Here is a 24,419-nt window from a genome sequence, read left to right as displayed (position 1 = left end):
CTGAAATAAATAATCTAAATGTATAATTCATTGGCCATTAGAAGGAGCTGGCACCCTTAATATACTTGTAGAAATGTGTGAGAATATAAATTTGCATATATATTGCAAAAGCATCAAGATATAAATGGCTTCAACAAAATTCAAAGTTTAGTCATATAACTGAATTAGATACTAATTGAAATCACCAGCATGTTTTGAATACATGAAGTCAAACAGTGAAGGACATTTTCATTTTGTTTCTTGAACTTTCAAGCTTCCAAAATCATCATGGCTATTAACAAAGCATGGAGGATACACCAGCACATCATGGTCACATTTTTATCATATTTCCATAATGAACTCAGTGATGGAATGTTATAGAGACTTCATTCAACCACTTCATGAAACTACAACTTCTCAGCTGTAGGTTCCATCTTCCCCCTTGACAATTCATCACTCATAGACAGTCCTAGAAGCCAGATCACATGGTCAGTGCTTCTCTGCACTTTTTTTTTTTTTTTTTGGAACTAAACTATTGATTGATTGGGTTGATTTGGTCATGGTAACCACTGGATTTAATAAGTACCTGGATGCTGAGTTCCACCATCTCTGTCATCTTTGAAAATTCTTTGTTGTGCTTTATTTGAATTTTGATTATTGGTCATATGGCTAGAGCAGATTGTCACCTGTCTGAGTCAGGTCTGCTTGAGGTTTCATCCTACAAAAAATAAATAAATAAATAATGAAATGCCTGAGGAAGGCTCTTTTGCCTATGGGCTTACTAACGGAGGTTGGTAAGGATAGACCTCACCCTTGTGAAGTGCCTTGGCTAAGTTTTGCTATACTTTTGCATGCTGTAAATAAATTGAATTGAATAGTAGTAATAGCAGTATGTGGATTTAATTTCATCTCTGAAGATATTTGTAGTTAGTTAAACTGTGGATGATTTCAAGTGATTAAATGCGTCTTCTTCTTTGTTATTTTTGTTATTATTAACACAGATCTTTCTGTTATTCTGTCCTACAGATGTTTCTCAACTATTCCTTTATGTCACAGCATCATCGTCTGTCTTCTATGGATAGATAGATAGATAGATGAATGAACTAACACTTTCACTTCAACACACTACACCCAGTTGTACATCCTTACTGTGGTTGCTGTAGTGTTTTGCACAGTTTTCATTATGGAGACTTGTTAGTTTTGACACCAACTATTCAGTATGTCTCACTGTCTCCCTCCCTCTAAATCTATTTCTTTTATCATAATCCTCGGCCCGGGCACTGTATTGTTGCGCTAGTGATGAATGACCGTGGCAGTAGAAGCCGCAATGAGCTCTCGCTGAGCCACATGACTGCCAGACTTTCAATAGCTCTCCAGAAAGATTCATTACGGTAATTAAAGTGTCTGTTTTCTCACATTATTTCGCAAAATTCACCTTGTGCAGTCATTCCCAAACTCTGAGTGGGAAACAAAGCCCGCTGCACTTCTATCGGCAGCAGAAGTGGGCGGCTCGACTGCTTTTCTATTTTTAATCGAGGTGGACATCAGCAGCTTGGATAATCAACTCAAACAGATTGTGCTCTGAGAAACAAATTGCTTCATTTAACCATGAAAATGATTGAGCAAAAGGATGACAAACACACTGAAGTGCATTTAATCAAAGCTGGTTTACACAAGACTCAAATCACAGCCACTGTGTCCACTTGAAAAATTGTTTTATTAAACTTACAATTTATCATTGACATGTATTTACCAAAAAAATATGTATCTGTCAGTTTGTAATCAATATAGATCCAATCTGTCAATTATTACCAACAAATAGAATTACAGGAGAGTGTGTGTCTGGGGTCGTAATAATGTCCAAGCCATAACTGAGTTCAAATTTCAGACATGGCCATTTTGGAGAGAAGGTTCATTTGTACCTGTTGCCCTCAGATTAGTTGGATATTATTATAAACTGATGAAGTATATGTTCTGGAAGTTATTTGATTCTGATTGTGTTTGTGAAGAGGATGACAAAATGGAAAGCTTTTTATTATTTCACCAAAGAATGTTTGCTGTGGATACACACTTTAGTTTTGAGACCGAAAATGAGTGAAATTACTGAAAAACACATCATGCTTGGATAGAAATATTAAGTCTGTACCTCTAGAAGGATTTACGTACCTCTTCACAGTATGAGTGCAGTAAATAAGGAGGTATACTGAATTCAGTATATATATATATATAGCGCCAAATCACAACAAAAGCTGTCTCAAGGTGCCTCACACAGAAAAGTTCAACATAAAAAATTAAAATAAATTAATAAAATAAAAAATCAATACATAATTAAAAACAGAAGTAAAAGAATAAAACAGATAAAAAAATATTCATAAAAAGAGAATAAAAATGGGTTTTAAGTCTTGACTCCGACTGCCTCACGATCGTAGGAAGACCATTCCACACAGCGGGTGCACGACAAGAAAACGCTCTTTGACCTGCTGACTTCTTCTTCACCCAGGGAACACAGAGAAGTCCCGCATCCTGCGACCACAAAGCAACCAGGCCGGGATGTAGGGTTCCACCAGATCGGCCAGATAAGACGGCGCTTTAAGGAATGAAACGCAAATTTTCCTTAGAATTTGCACTTTAATTATATACCTTTATTTTTCAACATTGTCACCAGATAACTGAATACATTTCCACCAGTGATGAACATGTTTAGTGAAGTTGTTAAGGAAGAACTCCACCTTCTGTTTTCTGCAACCAGCTCCTGACTGCCATCATCATTGGAGGTTGTAGTGATTTCCACAAAGGTCTTTCTTCATTTTATGGAAAAGTGCCAAGTCTGGACTGTATGTTACCGCGGTAATGTGCAGAGTTGCAGCTTCCTCAGCTCTGATAGTAAAGCTGACACTGAATATGAGTGTCATACTGTTTGTATTTCGTCATAATTAATGTAATAAAGTCCAAGACATGATCAGTGGCAGCTCTACCATCATAGAGTCTCATCCAAAACTACCACAAAAAGACTCCAAGCTGTCAGTGATGTTAAGGGGGCAACACACAGTATGAAGAACAGGTGAATGTAAACTTTTGATCAGGGTCATTTGGGTAGTTTCTGTTGCCATTATGATTTAAAAAGAGTTGTGACAATAAATGCTTCACACAACCACTAACCATGAGTGAAAAAAAAAAACGTTTTTGTGTTATCATTCATATTCTCTCAAAAATGGCCAAAAAACTATACATTTCTGCCAGGGTATGTAAACGTTTGAGCACAACTGTATTATTTAGATGAATAGCTCTTTAATGTCACTGTAACACATTGCCAGGCAAAGTCATACTGTGTACAGTTTAGTAGTTCTTCGGATGATGATATACAAAAGAAAACAGTAAAATAATAATAAAAGATATATATACAAAATAGAATAAATGAGCAGCATAAAATGTACGAGTGACACTTTTAAAACATTGCATAAAGCTAGAAAAAAAAGTCCACCCATTACAATTCAGATCAATATTCCATCACAAAGCCACAACATCCTCTGTCTCTATGAAGCATGTGTTAACTCAGAACAACACACATGATCAAATTAGGTGCCACTAATGACACAGGGTTCTGTTTTCACAGCGTGCAACAACCACAACAATGACTGTGGCCCATTTCAAAGGTGAGATCAGTTTAATCAGTTTGGCCCTGATTTCACACCACACATTCTTCGAGCACGCACACGCTACGCTTGAGCTGATTATTAAAATGTGTGCAAGGCCTCTGTTTCTTCTGCCTTTGTCCTTGAGTTCTTTCATAGGTGTTAATAGCAGACTGCACAGGCAGGCGACCTCCAGCCTGAATGTGTAAGAATTTACATGGTGGGACGGAGGCAACGCTGATGAAAAGAGACTGAAGGTTAAACAAGGACTGTGCTGAAATGAATCTGTTTAAAGGGTAGAAATCCCAGGATGGATCTGATCATTTTCACCAGCCACAGCAGCAACACTCATTACTCAGTCTGCTAAACACCGTTCAGACCAAACTGAGACATTCTGTTTGAAAATTAGTTATTTCACTGGGACTTGAGATAAAACCTGGAGGTAAAAGTATTATCTGTATCCAGCGGTGTGTGTGTGTGTGTGTGTGTGTGTGTGGTGTGTGTGTGTGTGTGTGTGTGTGTGTGTGTGTGTGTGTGTGTGTGTGTGTGTGTGTGTGGAGAGTTGTATAGGTGGGCCCATACATATTTCAAGATCAATGCCAATTTATTTTAGCTTTCTGCAATTATTGGACAAACTGCTAGACATGGACGATGTCAGTCATTCTCTGCACACCATCATCAGCAACCAGAGGAGCCTCTTCAGCCACAGACTGCTCCTTCCCAAGTGCAGGACCAACAGACTGAAAAACTCCTTTGTCCCTCAGGACAACAGACTGTACAACTCCTCACTCAGGGAGAGGAGGAGTAACAAGAAGACAGAGGACGGGAATGAGAGGAGCAGCAGTAGCCAGTAAACAAGTGTTGATTAGTATGTCTGGTATTTATGTTGTGTATTTGTATTTATATTTATATTTGCAAACTGTTTTTCTTTTTACTTTCACTTTTGATAGTCTGTGTGCTTCTTAGCCTGTGTGCTGCTATACAATGCTGCTGGAACCTCAATTTCCTTGAGGGAGTCTTCCCAATGGATCAATAAAGTTCTGTCTAATCTAATCTAATCTAATCTCTTCGAACACATTGTCGCATTTTACTGTGATGTTACAGCTACATTGTGTATGATTTAGTGTCACCTAGTGGTCAGGTTGCAGATACTCTAGGTGATACTCTAGGAGAGTAGAATGGCAGGCGTTCATGTGACAGGGAAGAGTCTGAAATATGAGACACTGCAGCTGCATAAGCAACATGGAAACCAGAACAGACTTGATAAGATTACGTGGCAATGAGGTAGGGCTATTTTGTTTTGACTCTGTTCTCTGTGCTCTCAGGAATTTGCAGTTTCACTGCATGCAATGTGTTGAAAAAAATCAGGGGTGGTGTTTAATATGGTGGGGGCATTTAATTGAGTAAACACAGTATACTATGAACAGGTATAATTGAACAGCTTTGCAGTGGACAAAGGAAAAAAGCACTCAGATTAATATTGATTAAATGGCGCTGATAAAAAAAAAAACAAAAAAAAACTTGTGGTTGTATTTCAGTTATTTAAAAAAAAAATTCATTATTATTGTGGGACAGCTAAACAACAACAACAAAAAAAACCTTTGTCAGTGTCCAAATATATCTGGATCTAACTGTATGTAGAACACTAATGTATGTGCAATGAACACATCACACTCAGTTCTGTTTATTTATATCTTGGAAACAAATCTATGTGACTTTTAACGTACACAGTTTTATTTATTTGACGTCCCTCTCATTTCAAAGACTATGCCTGGTTATGTGCAGCGAAACCTGTTTACTGCAGTTTTCTGGAGAGTTTACTATGGTCTTCTGCTCGAGTGAGATCTCATACAACGTGCGTTTTCACAACAAAACCTTAGGAAATTGGCACAAAGATCAAAAAAAAAAAATCAAGCCTGTGATACGGAGAGCATGCTTGAGAGGTTTGTGCACGAGTGTGTTCATTTCCCTGGAAGCAACATTACATCCTCTACAGATCGGCCAGCCATATTTGTTGGATTTTCAGCCAAACAACAATTTGGAATGAGACCAGTGGTAACCCTCATCAGGATTTACTGGCAAACTGCCACACAGTCTTAAGGTGCACGACGATAATCTTTGCATTAAAACTAGATTAATCACTTCAGCCACCACAGATGGTACTAAATGCATATGCTGCTAGTTCATTACAAATGCATCTTATTTTTCCAGCAGTCTGTTGTGCCTTATGGGCTCGAATGCTTTTGAGGTTGATTTAAAGGATTAATTCATGAGATATTCACTGCTGACTCAATTAACTTTTTTAATGTGAAGTTTACTGCAACCTTACAACAAATCTGCAATATCATACCAACTACTGCACCTGTAATTAATGACCTCAGTGGGAAGAGTAATTAATAAAGCATGTGGGTCTTACATGGTTCCTGTCTGCTCCTGTGGGGGACCAGCTCCAGCAGGGGACCCAAGACTTCCCTTTCCACATTGACCACCTCTGACTGGGGGGATCCCGAGGCGTTCCCAGACCAGTGTGGAGATATAATCTCTCCAGCTAGTCCTGGGTCTTCCCCGGGGTCTCCTCCCAGATGGACGTGCCTGGAACACCTCCATAGGAAGGCACCCAGGGGTCATCCTTACCAGATGCCCGAACCATCTCAGATGGCTCCTTTCAATGCGAAGGAGCAGCGACTCTACTCCGAGCTTCCCACGGATGACCGAATTTCTCACCCTGTCTCTAAGGGAAACATCAGCCACCCTCCTGAGGAAGCCCATTTCAGCTGCTTGTACCCGTGATCTAGTTCTTTCGGTCATGACCCAACCTTCATGACCATAGGTGAGAGTAGGAAAAAAGACTGACCAGTAGATCAAGAGCTTCACCTTTTGGCTCAGCTCCCTTATCGTCACAATAGCAAATGTCTCCTCAGGTAAAACTTAGGGGTTTAGGGCTAGTGGCCAGCAATCACCTTAGTATTTCTTCTGCTTTTCTTTTTGGTAAAGGCTGACAAATTATATTGTACTAGCTGGGGTACCTGTCGCTGCCCGGGTTAACCTGTTTTAGACATAAGCCAAATGCCAATCATTTTAATCAAAACAATTGCCCAACATTTGTTTTTGTAATGCTGATGTCTTATAATAGTTAATGGGCTAAAGTTTGTCCAACAGAACTACGAAGTCTATTAGAAAAGAAACCGACCTTTTATTTTCAAAAACTATATGGATTTGAATCACGTGTGATTACATCAGACAAGCTTGAACCCTCGTGCGCATGCGTGAGTTTTTTCACGCCTGTCGGTTAGCACTGGTCCACCCCCCTCATCGGAATTCCTTTGTCTGACTCTTCCTGAGAGACTGGCGCTTTGCTTGATCAAAATTTTTCTGAAACTGTAAGGCACATTCGAGTGGACACCATTCGAGAAATTCAGACGGTTTTCAGTGAAAATTTTAAGGGCTAATGAGAGATTATGGAGTGTTGCTGTCGCTTTAAGGACTGCCCACGGAGCCGGACGGCGCGCCGCGCCCCGAGCCGCCGTTGTCAGCCTGTTTCGAGCTGAAAACTTCCAAATTTAAGCCTCTGTTGACCCAGGACGTCATGAGAGAACAGAGAAGTTTCAGAAGAGCTCGGGATCAGCAGTTTATCCGGACATTCCACTGTTAAAGGAGATTTTGTAATGAAAGACGTGCGGACGGATTCGCGCGTCGCCACCCAGCCGCTCATCGTGCGCGCCACAGCAAAACACCTCCGTTGGAAGCATTACAGGACAAGTTTGAACATTTTGCAATCAAAATTACACACAAAAGGTAGGTAACAGTAAATGTAAATATCAATGAATCAAAATTAAGGTAGTGGTGTATTTCACTGTTTTTACATTGCAATTTTACAAACATAAAATGAATGTATTCAGACAAGAAGGCAAACTGGGTTGTATAGGACAGTCAGGTGCTTAACAATTGAGAACATATAGTAGCTGAAGAAAGGGATTAAATAAACAGAGATGGCCAACACATATACAGGGCTGGAAATTTGAATCTGCCTGGTCATACCCACAGCCTCAGCCTAAGTATGTTGTTGTTTTGCTGAGTGTGCTGTGGCTGTGCTGTGCTGAGTGTGCTGTAGAAAGGGATTAAATAAACAGAGATGGCCAACATATATACTGGAAATTTGAATCTGCCTGGTCATACCCACAGCCGGCTACTTTGGGGGTAATTTTCAGTTCAGCTTTTAAAAAATGGTACCAGTTTGTTCCCCATGTCATGAGGATTCAGAATATATATATAGGTTTAGGGCTACATATTATTGTTTGGGAGTTGTCAGATCCCGCTTTTTAGATACACTGCACACGCTCACCCTCCAATGAGTGTGTTTGTGTACAAAACCAGCTCTCCGTCTCTGGGGTCCGACCTTCGTGTCTCCACGGGTATTACCCCGCAGGGCTGAACAAAGGCTGTTCAAGCTGGTGGCGAGGAGATTCGTCTAGCCGCTCACTGCCTCCATCCGGACGTGCACCCCGCTGACGCTGATCTCGCACCCTGGTCGAATAACCTTCTCAGGAACCAGGATACAAACCGGCCACGCCCATTAACGGCAGCTCTCCTCTTATGGATCAGGGCTCTTGGAATGTTGCTAGATTTTGAATTTAGTGACTCGTACAGCGAGTCCCCAGGATGTGTTATTTTCATTAAAAAATCAGACTAACCTTTTAGAGCCTTCTTGATGTTGTACACCCAATAAACTTTAACTTTTACACCTTAAGAAGCATCAATAATCCAATGTCCAAGCCGTAACACTTTAACTGCATGCTTGGAAATTTATTGCAGGTTTTGCAAGTGCCAATAACATAATCCACATAGATTATATGGTGATAATCTCACAACAGTAATTCAAGTATAATTAGAATAATGATTGGCAGAGATTTTTGTTTTTAATTCAATAATTCTAACTGATCTTACTTTGACTGGGACTGGATTGACTTCTTAACATTTTTTTCTAGGAGTGAGGGAAGGAGGTTTTTGAGGTTAGGGTCCCCAGCTCGATGAACTTGATTTCCTCTTCATCAGCTGTTAATTGTTAGCTGACCACAATCCTTGTGTGATGTTATAATCCTTCAGGAAGTTAATCCACATAAGAATTTATTCCGTCTTCAATCAACCAAAAGTTGATCTAATCCATTCTGGTATGCGATGATGTTCTTTGAGAGAGAAATCGTTGAACATTCCCCACTCAGACTTAAGGCCAGTGGTTACTCTCCGTTGTTCTGCTACTCCGTGACTGGACGGCCTGAGTGGGAGTTGAAAACTCTCTCAAATGATCTTTTATGGCTCCAATCCTCTCACTCCACGATTCCAATTGATGCTCACAAGATGGTCAAGTCTTGTGATTTCCTCGTAGCAGGGGAGTAGTGGCAACAGCACCTCTCCCTGGAAGAATAACCCCGTTTTCTGGTGTTTCACAGTTTATATATGTGCTTGACTCTTGTTGTCCTCAGATGATCTTGGTTACCATGGGGACGCTGTTGACTCAAAACCTCCTCCCTTCTCCTTCCACTTTACTGGAAATCCCCGCAGCCCTTACCAGTAACTTATTTCTCAAGTTCCTCTTTTCTGTTAACACTTCAGCTTTTCTGAGAATTCATTCTTTTAAATCATTTCTTTAGAATCACATCAATCATATTCAATTGTTTCATTACAACTTTCTTTCACATAAAAACAATTCATATGATCATATACAAACATTTTCATTCCTTATCATTCATTTCATATTTTACCAACATCTTAATCATTTGATCAGTTGTTTAACATCAGCTCTTCTTGCCCTGCTTGCAACATCTTCTTCACTTCCTCTTTTTTCTCTGACTCTGCACTCTTTATCAAAAACAACTCATATAATCATTCATTTCACTTATTTGTAACATACTTTTCTAATCAACTCTTAATGTTAACACATTAATACTCCATTTGATCATACTTGTCATGTTAGAATCATTCTTAGACATATTCCCTCGTCTTCACCACCGAGTTCATTCAGTGGGCCTCCCCATTTACAATGGAAAAGTCCGGTATGACCTCACTTACTTCTGTAAGGTACCAAACACTGTGCAGTTTAATCCACCAGCATGTATATTAATCCCATGGCACGTATTATATTCCAAGATGAAAACAAGCTGAAAGCAAGCTTAAAGTCATCTTTCCTGACAGAGTTTATCCCGGACAAACAGACAGACAGACAGAAGTGGCAGCATGAAAAACACATGGTACAACACTGTATGGTCTTACATAAATGGCTATTTTGGGGGTAATTTTCAGTTAAACCTTTAAAAAATGGTACCAGTTTGTTCCCCATGTCATGGGGATTCAGAATATATATAGTTTTTAGAGCTACATATTATAGTTTGGGAGTTTATCCCGGACAAACAGACAGACAGACATAGCCCTTTATGTATACAGATTTGTTGTCTTTCTGATGCCTGTTTGTTTTTTTCTCTCTGTTTGAGGTGCAGCTCCATCCAGAGATGGGCGTGGTGTCTATGTCTGTAACCCTCCTGTCCTGTGCACCTGTATATTCGCTTTGTAAATTGTTTTGTAAAATTGTGTTGGTAGCATGGCCCAAGCAGTGGTCACCCCTCTGAGTCTGGTCTGCTTGAGGTTTCTTCCTCAAATCATCAGAGGGAGTTTTTCCTTACCACTGTCGCCTGCGTGCTTGCTCTGGGGGTTGGTATGGTTAGACCTTACTTGTGTGAAGCGCCTTGAGGCAACATTGTTGTGATTTGGTGCTATATAAATGAAAAAAAAAAACTACAGACACTGATGTGGGTTAAAGTAGCCTTTGGACAACATTCCTAGTCTAATCATAACACCATAGGGACTGGATTGCAAAAATATTTGATTGAGTGGGTGAATAAATTCGTCCACCCCTGCCAAATTCTGCTGACAATAACTCCAAAACAACAAATGCTACCATCTTATAACTCACCACTTTAAAATAATATATAATGAAGAAAACCCCTGTTTCATCTGCTGAATTTTGGTGCACCACATTAATAAAAAGAGCAGTTCTGTTTTTTGCAGTGCAGCATCACTGATTCCTCGTTCTTGCTGAAAATCATCACTGTACTTTTTGCAATGAAATATATGTGGATCTGTATGACTTTGAGGCTCCTGCACTTCTACCCAGTCCAGCCTGTGCATTCATCCACCAATGTTCAGGCCTGATGCCGCACAATCTGATAAAAAAAAAAAACAAAAAAAACAAACAAAAACAATGTTTCTGGCTTTGTGTCTTTCAGGCTTCTGCAGACTTGCTCATGAATTGCTTTTTGTGAGACAAGGCCCAATCTCCATTACATTCAGTGGAAAACCATCTCGTTGAAGTTGCTGTCACCTCCAGGCTGATGCTCTCTTACGTCTGACAAACAGCGTCCCTCCTTCTGTTTCCCTGTATCTCTCTGTTTGTCCCGGCACATCTATCTCTCTTTCGATCGCTTCAACCCCCTTTGCACTGCAGTCTGGTTAGATCAAACTGCTCCTTCCTGCAAGCATCTCTGATTTTCAGTCAATTTCTGAATCGCCACCTCCTCGCTGTTGTCTGCCTGTCTGCCAGCCATCAGAACACCCGTTGCTCCAGGGAGTGGACGCCGAATCCATCAGCGACACAGCCTGATAACATGCACTCTTTACACGCTAGTTTGAGCTCCATTTATGCAACACTGAGTGCTTCATTCGTATGCCGCAAGGAGCCTGGGCCATAAATATTTGGAAAATTGTAAATTCTCGGTTGTTTTAGCTGCTGGAGCATAAGTAATGAATGTTTAATCTTGAAATGTATATTTAATAAACAATGTGGGAATTACAGCACTTTAATTCTGGTCCCAGATTTTTTTTACATACCCAAAAATTATGACAATTATTGATTGGTTGGCCAGGAACAAAACTTTCCCTAATTATTTTCTGTATTTAATTACAAATACGACTTAAGTTGATTTAATGTGTTTTGTATTTGCATTTGGAGCTGGGTGATATCTGGGTGCAATTATAAAAACATGGTGTGACAAAATCATCTATTTGTTCTAATTTTTTGAAGAAAGGGTAAGTGATGGTTTAGTGGTTCAAGTGTTGGGCTTGAGACCAGAGGATCCTCGGTTCAATTCCCAGCCTGATCGAAAATCAGTAAGGGCCCTTGGGCAAGGTCCTTAATCCTCTAGTTGCTCCCGTTGTGTAGTGGGCGCCTTGCATGGCAGCAGCCTCACATCGGGGTGAATGCAAGACATTGATGTGTAACGCGCTTTTTTATAAGAGCTTTCAAGATCAAAAACACTCTCCAAGAAATAAGAATACTGAATACTAAACATTAATATTCATCTATTTTCTGAAAATATTGATTCCAGTTCAGGATTATCGGGGTGCTGGAGCCTATCACAGCAGTCATTGGGCGAGAGGCAGGATACGACCTGGATAGACCACTACTCTTTTGCAGGGCTGATGCACATGGACAGACACATTCACATTCACACTTTCATTCAGTTCACATAAGCCGCATGTCTATGGAAGTGGGAGGAAGCTGGAGCACCCGGAGTGAAACCACCCAAATACAGAGAGAGCATGCAAACTCCCCAGGTGGGAAGTAATCCTGAGACTGTCTCACTCTGAGGCAACAGCACTAACCACACAGCCACCATGCTTCCCAGTTTAATGTCAAAGTACTCCAAATAATAACTCACTTTCTAATTTAGTAAGATTGTCAAATTATTTGTAATAGGGTAATACTATCGGTGGCCATGAAGACAGCAAGGGCATTTGTTCGCAATGACCGTGACCATCAGCCAAATGTTTTACCTATGGCTCACCTTGCCAGGCCAGTTCTGGAATCCACCTAACTGTGTGCCACCTTTGGTCCAAATTGGGTTGAGAATATACTTTGATTAACTTTGACAATATGAATTATTTTAGGAGAGTTTTGGAGTCAATCAATCAATCAATCAATCAATCAATCAATTTTATTTATATAGCGCCAAATCACAACAAACAGTTGCCCCAAGGGGCTTTATATTGTAAGGCAAGGCCATACAATAATTACGTAAAAACCCCAACGGTCAAAACGACCCCCTGTGAGCAAGCACTTGGCGACAGTGGGAAGGAAAAACTCCCTTTTAAGAGGAAGAAACCTCCACTAGAACCAGGCTCAGGGAGGGGCAGTCTTCTGCTGGGACTGGTTGGGGCTGAGGGAGGGAACCAGGAAAAAGACATGCTGTGGAGGGGAGCAGAGATCAATCACTAATGATTAAATGCAGAGTGGTGCATACAGAGCAAAAAGAGAAAGAAACACTCAGTGCATCGTGGGAACCCCCCAGCAGTCTAAGTCTATAGCAGCATAACTAAGGGATGGTTCAGGGTCACCTGATCCAGCCCTAACTATAAGCTTTAGCAAAAAGGAAAGTTTTAAGCCTAATCTTAAAAGTAGAGAGGGTGTCTGTCTGCCTGATCTGAATTGGGAGCTGGTTCCACAGGAGAGGAGCCTGAAAGCTGAAGGCTCTGTCTCCCATTCTACTCTTACAAACCCTAGGAACTACAAGTAAGCCTGCAGTCTGAGAGCGAAGCGCTCTATTGGGGTGATATGGTACTATGAGGTCCCTAAGATAAGATGGGACCTGATTATTCAAAACCTTATAAGTAAGAAGAAGAATTTTAAATTCTATTCTAGAATTAACAGGAAGCCAATGAAGAGAGGCCAATATGGGTGAGATATGCTCTCTCCTTCTAGTCCCCGTTAGTACTCTAGCTGCAGCATTTTGAATTAACTGAAGGCTTTTCCGGGACCTTTTAGGACAACCTGATAATAATGAATTACAATAGTCCAGCCTAGAGGAAATAAATGCATGAATTAGTTTTTCAGCATTACTCTGAGACAAGACCTTTCTAATTTTAGAGATATTGCATAAATGCAAAAAAGCAGTCCTACATATTTGTTTAATATGCGCATTGAAGGACATATCCTGATCAAAAATGACTCCAAGATTTCTCACAGTATTACTACAGGTCAAGGTAATGCCATCCAGAGTAAGGATCTGGTTAGACACCATGTTTCTAAGATTTGTGGGGCCAAGTACAATAACTTCAGTTTTATCTGAGTTTAAAAGCAGGAAATTAGAGGTCATCCATGTCTTTATGTCTGTAAGACAATCCTGCAGTTTAGCTAATTGGTGTGTGTCCTCTGGCTTCATGGATAGATAAAGCTGGGTATCATCTGCGTAACAATGAAAATTTAAGCAATGCCGTCTAATAATACTGCCTAAGGGAAGCATGTATAAAGTGAATAAAATTGGTCCTAGCATAGAACCTTGTGGAACTCCATAATTAACCTTAGTCTGTGAAGAAGATTCCCCATTTACATGAACAAATTGTAATCTATTAGATAAATATGATTCAAACCACCGCAGCGCAGTGCCTTTAATACCTATGGCATGCTCTAATCTCTGTAATAAAATTTTATGGTCAACAGTATCAAAAGCAGCACTGAGGTGTAACAGAACAAGCACAGAGATGAGTCCACTGTCTGAGGCCATAAGAAGATCATTTGTAACCTTCACTAATGCTGTTTCTGTACTATGATGAATTCTAAAACCTGACTGAAACTCTTCAAATAGACCATTCCTCTGCAGATGATCAGTTAGCTGTTTTACAACTACCCTTTCAAGAATTTTTGAGAGAAAAGGAAGGTTGGAGATTGGCCTATAATTAGCTAAGATAGCTGGGTCAAGTGATGGCTTTTTAAGTAATGGTTTAATTACTGCCACCTTAAAAGCCTGTGGTACATAGCCAACTAATAAAGATAGATTGATCATATTTAAGATCGAAGCATTAAATAATGGTAGGGCTTCCTTGAGCAGCCTGGTAGGAATGGGGTCTAATAGACATGTTGATGGTTTGGATGAAGTAACTAATGAAAATAACTCAGACAGAACAATCGGAGAGAAAGTGTCTAACCAAATACCGGCATCACTGAAAGCAGCCAAAGATAACGATACGTCTTTGGGATGGTTATGAGTAATTTTTTCTCTAATAGTTAAAATTTTATTAGCAAAGAAAGTCTGAAGTCATTACTAGTTAAAGTTAAAGGAATACGTGGCTCAGTAGAGCTCTGACTCTTTGTCAGCCTGGCTACAGTGCTGAAAAGAAACCTGGGGTTGTTCTTATTTCTTCAATTAGTGATGAGTAGTAAGATGTCCTACTTATGGAGGGCTTTTTTATAGAGCAACAGACGCTTTTCTCTAGGCTAAGTGAAGATCTTCTAAATTAGTGAGACGCCATTTCCTCTCCAACTTACGGGTTATCTGCTTTAAGCTGCAGTTTGTGAGTTATAGCCACGGAGTCAGGCACTTCTGATTTAAAGCTCTCTTTTTCAGAGGAGCTACAGCATCCAAAGTTGTTTCAATGAGGATGTAAAACTATTGACGAGATACTCTATCTCACTTACAGAGTTTAGGTAGCTACTCTGCACTGTGTTGGTATATGGCATTAGAGAACATAAAGAAGGAATCATATCCTTAAACCTAGTTACAGTGCTTTCTGAAAGACTTCTAGTGTAATGAACTTATTCCCCACTGCTGGGTAGTCCATCAGAGTAAATGTAAATGTATTAAGAAATGATCAGACAGAAGGGAGTTTCAGGGAATACTGTTAAGTCTTCAATTTCCATACCATAAGTCAGAACAAGATCTAAGATATGATTAAAGTGGTGGGTGGACTCATTTACATTTTGAGCAAAGCCATTGAGTCTAATAATAGATTAAATGCAGTGTTGAGGCTGTCATTCTCAGCATCTGTGTGGATGATAAAATCGCCCACTATAATTATCTTATCTGAGCTAAGCACTAAGTCAGACAAAAGGTCTGAAAATTCACAGAGAAACTCACAGTAACGACCAGGTGGACGATAGATATAACAAATAAAACTGTTTTTTGGGACTTCCAATTTGGATGGACAAGACTAAGAGTCAAGCTTTCAAATGAATTAAAGCTCTGTCTGGGTTTTTGATTAATTAATAAGCTGGAATGGAAGATTGCTGCTAATCCTCCGCCTCGGCCCATGCTACAAGCATTCCGCAGTTAGTGTGACTCGGGGTGTTGACTCATTTAAACTAACATATTCATCCTGCTGTAACCAGGTTTCTGTAAGGCAGAATAAATCAATATTTGATCAATTATTACATCATTTACTACAGGGACTTAGAAGAGAGAGACCTAATGTTTAATAGACCACATTTAACTGTTTTAGGTCTGTGGTGCAGTTGAAGGTGCTATATTATTTTTCTTTTTGAATTTTTATGCTTAAATAGATTTTTGCTGGTTATTGGTGGTCTGGGAGCAGGCACCCGTCTCTACGGGGATGGGGTATGAGGGGATGGCAGGGGGAGAGAAGCTGCAGAGAGGTGTGTAAGACTACAACTCTGCTTCCTGGTCCCAACCCTGGATAGTCATGGTTTGGAGGATTCAAGAAAATTGGCCAGATTTCTAGAAATGAGAGCTGCTCCATCCAAAGTGGGATGATGCCGTCTCTCCTAACAAGACCAGGTTTTCCCCCAGAAGCTTTGCCAATTATCTATGAAGCCCACCTCATTTTTTGGACACCACTCAGACAGCCAGGCAATTCAAGAAGAACATGCGGCTAAACATGTCACTCCCGGTCCGATTGGGGAGGGGCCCAGAGAAAACTACAGAGTCCGACACTGTTTTGCAAAGTTACACACCGATTCAATGTTAATTTTAGTGACCTCCGATGGCGTAACCGGGTGTCATTACTGCCGACGTGAATTACAATCTTACCAAATTTACGCTTAGCCTTAGCCAGCAGTTTCAAATTTCCTTCAATGTCGCCTGCTCTGCCCCCCTGAAGACAATTGACTATGGTTGCTGGTGTCGCTAACTTCACATTTCTCAAAACAGAGTCGCCAATAACCAGAGTTTGATCCTTGGCGGGTGTGTCATCGAGTTGGGAAAAACGGTTAGAAATGTGAACGGGTTGGCGGTGTACACGGGGCTTCTGTTTAGGACTAAGCTTCCTCCTCACAGTCACCCAGTCGGCCTGCTTTCCCGGCTGCTCGGGATCTGCCAGAGGGAAACTAACGGCGGCTAAGCTACCTTGGTCCGCACCGACTACAGGGCCTGGCTAGCTGTAGAATTTTCCACGTGCGGAGCCGAGTCTCCAATTCGCCCAGCCTGGCCTCCAAAGCTACGAATAAGCTACACTTATAAAAGTACCATTACTGCTAAGGAGGCCGAGGAATAACTAAACATTTCACACCCAGAGCAGAAAAGTGCAGGAGAGACAGGAGAAGCCACCATGCTAAATCGGCTAAGAGCTAGTAGCTGCGCTAAGCTAGCGGATTCCTAAAAACACACAAAGTGAATAATGTGTAAAAAATTTAGAGGTGATTCAGCAGAGGGAGTGCTTTAGTTAAGGCACGTGAATATTACACTGTGAAACAAATCGTTATCTAGTTAACTAGATCAATCTAACTGCGCAGATTAAACAGCTAACAGATACAGCAAAACACCGCTGTGCTCCGGAACAGGAAGTGATACAATACCGCAGTGAGAGCCAACCACCAAATGACGTGTTCAGTTCAAATCTGAAGCAAACTCTCACAAGTTTCACGAGTCAATTGACATATCCAGGTTGGTAGAAATTAGCAGAAGGACCTGAGAGGAGACAGTCAACAAACAGACAGGCAGACAGGACCTTGGCCACAATGATTGACCTTTGGCCAGTTTGACCTTGCCAATAAACTCCTGAACCCACTTTCACATGTATGCCGTGTTTGATACAAATCTGAATGAAAAACTTAAAATCATTAACCTCGGGTAAAATTGGCCTCATCATTGGTGTTAAATACCAGTCATAGTTTTTAATACCCCCACCCAAGCTAGCTGTTATTAGAATCACTGTTGACTCAATTATGTGTCATGTGTTAATCACCCAAACCTAGGCTACAGAGCTTGTTAACCTTAGCTAGCTTGGCAATATTGTGATAGATAAATGTGTTCAGGCTTCATTTGTCCCTCCATGGTCATGCCTGTCTTACCTATGCCCTACGTCGTTACTCACTTATGGCTTGGCTAGGTGTTAGGCAGAGCCAATCATGGCCAAGATGGTGACAACCACACTTTAGCTTCAAACCAGCTCTTCAGAAAGCCTGCGTGTGACATCATGGAGAGTCCGTCCATTTTATATATTCAGCAGTGTTCAGAATAATAGTAGTGCTATGTGACTAAAAAGATTAATCCAGGTTTTGAGTATATTTCTTATTGTTACATGGGAAACAAGGTACCAGTAGATTCAGTAGATTCTCACAAATCCAACAAGACCAAGCATTCATGATATGGACACGCTTAAGGCTATGAAATTGGGCTATTAGTAGAAAAAAGCACCTGTTGAACATGCTTTTCTCTTTGAAAACCTGAGGAAAATTAGACGTTCAAGACATTGTTCAGAAGAACAGCGTAGTTTAATTAAAAAGTTGATTGGAGAGGGGGAAACTAATACGCAGGTGCAAAAAATTATAGGCTGTTCATCTACAATGATCTCCAATGCTTTAAACTGGACAAAAAAAAACAGAGACGCATGGAAGAAAACGGAAAACAACCATCAAAATGGATAGAAGAATAACCAGAATGGCAAAGGCTCACCCATTGATCAGCTCCAGGATGATCAAAGACAGTCTGGAGTTACCTGTAAGTGCTGTGACAGTTAGAAGACGCCTGTGTGAAGCTAATTTATTTGCAAGAATCCCCCGCAAAGTCCCTCTGTCAAATAAAAGACGTGGAGAAGAGGTTACAATTTGCCAAAGAACACATCAACTGGCCTAAAGAGAAATGGAGGAATATTTTGTGGACTGATGAGAGTAAAATTGTTCTTTTTGGGTCCAAGGGCCACAGACAGTTTGTGAGACGACCCCCAAACTCTGAATTTAAGCCACAGTTCACAGTGAAGACAGTGAAGCATGGTGGTGCAAGCATCATGATATGGGCATGTTTCTCCTACTATGGTGTTGGGCCTATATATCGCATACCAGGTATCATGGATCAGTTTGGATATGTCAAAATACTTGAAGAGGTCATGTTGTCTTATGCTGAAGAGGACATGCCCTTGAAATGGGTGTTTCAACAAGACAATGACCCCAAGCACACTATTAAACAAGCAAAATCTTGGTTCCAAACCAACAAAATTAATGCCTTGCAGATGTGAAGAAATCATGAAAAACTATGGTTATACAACTGAATACTAGTTTAGTGATTCACAGGATTGCTAAAAAAGCAGTTTGAACATAATAGTTTTGAGTTTGTAGCGTCAACAGCAGATGCTACTATTATTGTGAACACCCCCTTTTCTACTTTTTTTTTACTAGCCCAATTTCATAGCATTAAGAGTGTGCATATCATGAATGCTTGGTCTTGTTGGATTTGTGAGAATCTACTGAATGTACTGGTACCTTGTTTCCCATGTAACAATAAGAAATATACTCAAAACCTGGATTAATCTTTTTAGTCACATAGCACTACTATTATTCTGAACACTACTGTACAGTCTATGCTTGTAACCAAGGAGTGGAAATGTACATGTGAGATGTAGGCGGCCACGCCCCACATGAAATATCTCATCTTACCATCAGTAATGTTGTAATTAGTCCAACCTTTCATTCAAAACTTTGTTTGTGGGAGCAAAGAATATTACATAGGCTGACTTTACATGGCCAATTAATATTTTTTATTCCAACCATCTCAAATGACATAGACTGTGTTTATTTTCCAAGATCAGGGTTATTTCTCCTTGTTCAATTTCAGTACATTCTTTTCTGCATGTGACATGAATTTGTGGAAGGGCCCTTCTCTGTCTGCTTAGTGAGCACGCCTCACCTGCCGCCTGATTAGATGTCATGTGAACAGCGCAGTGGCCCTTCATCCATTAGACAGTTCTGTTCATGCTGACCAGTTACCACATCGCCTGCTGATATATCACAAGCTGCCAATGTCAAATAATTCAAGAGATAAGAAAACAGTGCCTGAGACTTTCTAATGAGGGATGTTGAGTTGAAAATAGAAGCATTTCTTTTAAATGTTTAAATTAATTGCACATTAATAAACTAATATTTTTTTTAACATCCTACAATCCTAGTCAGAATTATTGGGATCCCAATATTCTATGAGCACAGTTTTACCAAATGGAACAATTTATTCATTCATTCACTTTCTATACCCACTTCCTACCATCAAGGGTCATGGGAGGCTGAAGCCTATCCCAGCAGTCATAGGGCATGAGGCAGGGTACACCATGGACAGGATGACAGTCTGTCAGAGGGCCACACATTGATGGACAAACACATGCACACATGGACACCTGCATTCAATTTAAAGTCACCAATTGACTCAAACTGCATGTCTTTGGAAGTGCAACTGCATGACGCTGTAGTGCCCTGAGGGAACCCACATAAACATGAGAGAAGATGATGAAGAAGAAGACTTGGAGAAGATGCAAACTCCACACAGAAAGGCCCAGGTGGAAAACGATCCCTGGACCTTCAGTCTCTAAGGTAACAATACCAAACACTAAGCCACCGTTCCAAATGGAACCATGCTATTTCTTAATGACTAATCGAAATGTGCTGTGTGCAGTCACCCTCTGCACACCATCATCAGCAACCAGCGGAGCCACAGACTGCTCATTCCCAAGTGCAGGACCATCAGACTGTACAACCTCAGGGGGAGGAGGAGTAACAGGAAGACAGAGGACGGGAATGAGAGGAACACTAGTAGCCAGTAAACCAGTAGCAAGCAGTATTTCTGGCATTGATACATTTGTGTATTCATATTTATATTTGCATTTTGTTTTTTTTTGTTTTTTTTTTACTTTCACATTTGATACTCTGTGTACTTCTTACCCTGTGTGCTGCTATACAATGCTGCTGGAACCTCAAAGGATTAATAAAGTTCTTCCCAAAGGATTAATAAAGTTCTATCTAATCTAATCTAATGTAATCTAATCTGTCACGCATACATTTTACGAGGTCTGTTAGAAAAGTATCTGACCTTTTTATTTTTTGCAAAAACCTGATGGATTTGAATCACGTGTGCTTGCATGAGCAAACCTTCATGCACATGCGTGAACTTTTTCACGCCTGTCGATTGCATCATTTGCTGGTAAGCAGCCTTTGTGTGGGACGTGTGTTGTGCGCTCGGCGGATTTTCATTTCAAGGAAAAAGACGGAACGACTGGAGCAGCGCCGCATCAAATTTTGCCAGAAACTGGGCGACAGCCAGGTGGAAACTATTCAGAAGATTCAGACGGCTTTCAGTGACGATCCTATGGGCATCACACAGATTAAGGAGCGGTAGAACCGGTTTAAAGACGTCTGCACAATGGTGGAGAGCAAGCCACACTCCAGTCGGCCATCAACATGCTGAAATGACCAGATCATTTCCAAAGTGAACGCTGTGGTGATGTGGGACCGTCGTGTGACTATCCCAGAAGAGGTGAACATCAGCACTTTTTCTGTACATTCCACTGTGACAGAAGATTTGGCCATGAAAAGAGTGGCTGTGAAATTCATGCTGCTGCTAACGGCGGAGCAAAAGCACCTCCGTGTTGAAGTCTCACAGGACATGCTGTGACATGCCCACCTCTTCCACAATTTCTCAGATAGTCACACGACTGAAAAGTCACCGAAAGTCATCTGAATCATCTGAATGGTTTCCACCTGGCTGTCACCCAGTTTCTGGCAAAATTTGATGCGGCGCTGCTCCAGTCGTTCCGTCATTTTCCTTGAAATGAAAATCCGCCGAGCGCACTACACATGTCCTCACACAAAGACTGCTTACCAGAAAATGATGCAATCCACAGGCGTGAAAAAGTTCACGCATGCGCACAAAGGTTCAAGGTTTGCTCATGCAAGCACACGTGATTCAAATCCATCAGGTTTTTCAGCTCGAAACAGGCTGACGACGGCGCTTCAGAGCACAGGGGCGACGTCCCGCTCCGTGGGTTTTCTTTAAGGAAGTCCTTAAAGAAAACCAGCTGAATTTCTCGAATGGGGTCCACTTCGATCTGCCTCACAGGTTCTGAAAAAAAGTTTGATAAAGCAAAGCGCCAGTCTCTCAGGAAGAAGTCAGACAAAGGAATTCTGATGACAGGGGTGGACCACTCCTCACTCAAAGCCTGCCCACAGGCGAATGACGTAACCGACAAGCGTGAAAAAACTCTCGCATGCCCACGAGGGTTCAAGCTTGTCTGATGTTATCGCACGAGACCTCGTAATGCTGAATTAATCAAGAATCTCCATTTATCTCTGCACACTAGTGTAACCAAGATGGAAACAGTTACCTTAAGTTTAAATTTTGAGTTTGCATACACCAGTGATCTTTCAGACATTGAAATAAAAGCAGAAAATGTATCTAATGAAGTTCATTTTTAGCCGAGGCCAGCAAATATGGCCATGGGGTATTGCCACGGCTTTTCGTCCGTTTGTCCATCTATCTGTGCTTCGCATGAGTCCAGTTCTACTACCAGCATCTTCAAATTCACAGAGAACATTCTTGGGACGCAGACCTTGGACAACTTCAAAGATGGCTAACCTGTGCCTATTCTAAGAGGTGTTTTAGGAGGTTAAAAAGTCACATTCTGCTCCTGTTTTTTATGGTATGATCTCATGGACATTAGTGTGGTGACGTCACTAACTGGTGTCACTAGCTGGTAACTTTCCTTCATTTTTGGCTAGAAATAACACCTTTTTCATATATTATGTAAAAGCAAGCGACAAACACTTCTAAAACTGAAAATGTTGTTTTTGTAACCTGATAACACCTCTGGAAAGATTTACAAAACATTTAGCAAATGTTAGCTTAGTGACATCACAGGCTGGTTGCTAGCTGTGAACTCTGTTTTGTTTGTGTGTAAATGTAACATCCATCCATCCATCCATCCATTTTCCTCCGCTTTATCCGGAGTCGGGTCGCGGGGGCAGCAGCTCAAGCAAAGCCGCCCAGACCTCCCGATCCACACACATCTCCCCCAGCTCCTCCGGGGGAACCCCAAGGCGTTCCCAAGCCAGCCGAGAGATGTAGTCACTCCAGCGTGTCCTGGGTCTTCCCCGGGGCCTCCTCCCAATGGGACGTGTCCGGAACACCTCTCCAGCGAGGCGTCCAGGGGGCATCCGGAAAAGATGCCCGAGCCACCTCAACTGACTTCTTTCTACGTGGAGGAGCAGCGGCTCGACTCCGAGCTCCTCCCGAGTGACCGAGCTCCTCACCCTATCTCTAAGGGAGCGTCCAGCCACCCTGCGGAGGAAACTCATCTCGGCCGCTTGTACTCGTGATCTCGTTCTTTCGGTCATGAGCCAAATCTCATGACCATAGGTGAGGATCGGAACGTAGATCCATCTGTAAATCGAGAGCTTTGCCCCCGTACTCAGCTTTCTCTTCACCACGATGGTCCGATACAGCGACCGCATCACTGCAGATGCTGCACCGATCCATCTATCGATCTCACGCTCCATCCGTCCCTCACTCGTGAACAAGACCCCAAGATACTTAAACTCCTCCACTTGAGGCAAGGACACTCCACCGACCTGAAGAGGGCAAAGCACCTTTTTCCGGTCAAGAACCATGGCCTCGGATTTGGAGGTGCTGATTTTCATCCCGGACGCTTCACACTCGGCTGCAAACTGCCCCAGTGCACGCTGAAGGTCCTGATTTGATGAAGCCAACAGAACCACATCGTCCGCAAACAGCAGAGACGAGATTCTGTGGTTCCCAAACCAGACTCCCTCTACACCCTGGCTGCGCATAGAAATTCTGTCCGTAAAAATAATGAACAGAACCGGTGACAAAGGGCAGCCCTGGCGGAGGCCAATGTGCAGTGGAAAGAGGTTTGACTTACTACCGGCAATGCGAACCAAGCTCCTGCTGCAGTCGTACAGGGACCGGATAGCCCTTAGCAAAGGACCCCGTACTCCCGGAGCACCCTCCACAGGGTGCCCCGAGGGACACGGTCGAACGCCTTCTCCAGATCCACAAAACACATGTGGACTGGTTGGGCGAACTCCCATGAACCCTCGAGCACCCGATGGAGCATGTAGAGCTGGTCCAGTGTGCTGCGACCAGGACGAAAACCACACTGCTCCTCCTGAATCCGAGGTTCGACCATCGGTCGAATTCTCCTCTCCAGTACTCTGGAATAGACCTTACCGGGGAGGCTGAGGAGTGTGATCCCCTATAGTTGGAACACACCCTCCGGTCCCCCTTCTTAAACAGAGGGACCACCACCCCGGTCTGCCAATCCAGAGGCACTGTCCCCGATCGCCACGCGATATTGCAGAGGCGTGTCAGCCAAGACAGTCCCACAACATCCAGAGACTTAAGGTACTCAGGACGGATTTCATCCACCCCAGGAGCCTTGCCACCGAGGAGCTTTCTAACCACCTCGGTGACTTCGGCCTGGGTAATGGATGAGTCCGCCTCTGAGTCCCCATTCTCTGCTTCCTCTTCGGAAGACATGACGATGGGATTGACGAGATCCTCGAAGTATTCCTTCCACCGCCCGACAACATCCCCAGTCAGGGTCAACAGCTTCCCTCCCGCACCATAAACAGTGCTGGTGGAGAGCTGCTTCCGCCTCCTGAGGCGTCGGACGGTTTGCCAGAATCTCTTCGAGGCCGACCGATAGTCCGACTCCATAGCCTCCCTGAACTCCTGCCAGACCCGAGTTTTTGCCTCTGCGACCGCACGGGCTGCGGCACGCTTGGCCTGCCGGTACCTGTCAGCTGCCTCTGGG

At 42.1% G+C, this 24,419-nt stretch overlaps 1 long non-coding RNA gene across 1 annotated transcript; it reads left to right on the top strand.

Annotated features, from left to right (window-relative positions):
- Window positions 1-4,261: 4,261 nt before the first annotated feature.
- Window positions 4,262-20,437, top strand: LOC117519613. Its single transcript, XR_004563373.1, has 3 exons — window positions 4,262-4,469; window positions 8,604-8,611; window positions 20,427-20,437. It is a non-coding gene; the product is annotated as an uncharacterized LOC117519613 (long non-coding RNA).
- The last annotated feature ends 3,982 nt before the right edge of the window (window positions 20,438-24,419 follow it).

Source organism: Thalassophryne amazonica, chromosome 11 (genome assembly GCF_902500255.1).
Source record: "Thalassophryne amazonica chromosome 11, fThaAma1.1, whole genome shotgun sequence".
NCBI classification, from domain to species: Eukaryota; Metazoa; Chordata; class Actinopteri; order Batrachoidiformes; family Batrachoididae; genus Thalassophryne; species Thalassophryne amazonica.
Note: the sequence above shows the minus strand (reverse complement) of the source record. Positions and strands in the feature narration are given on the sequence as shown.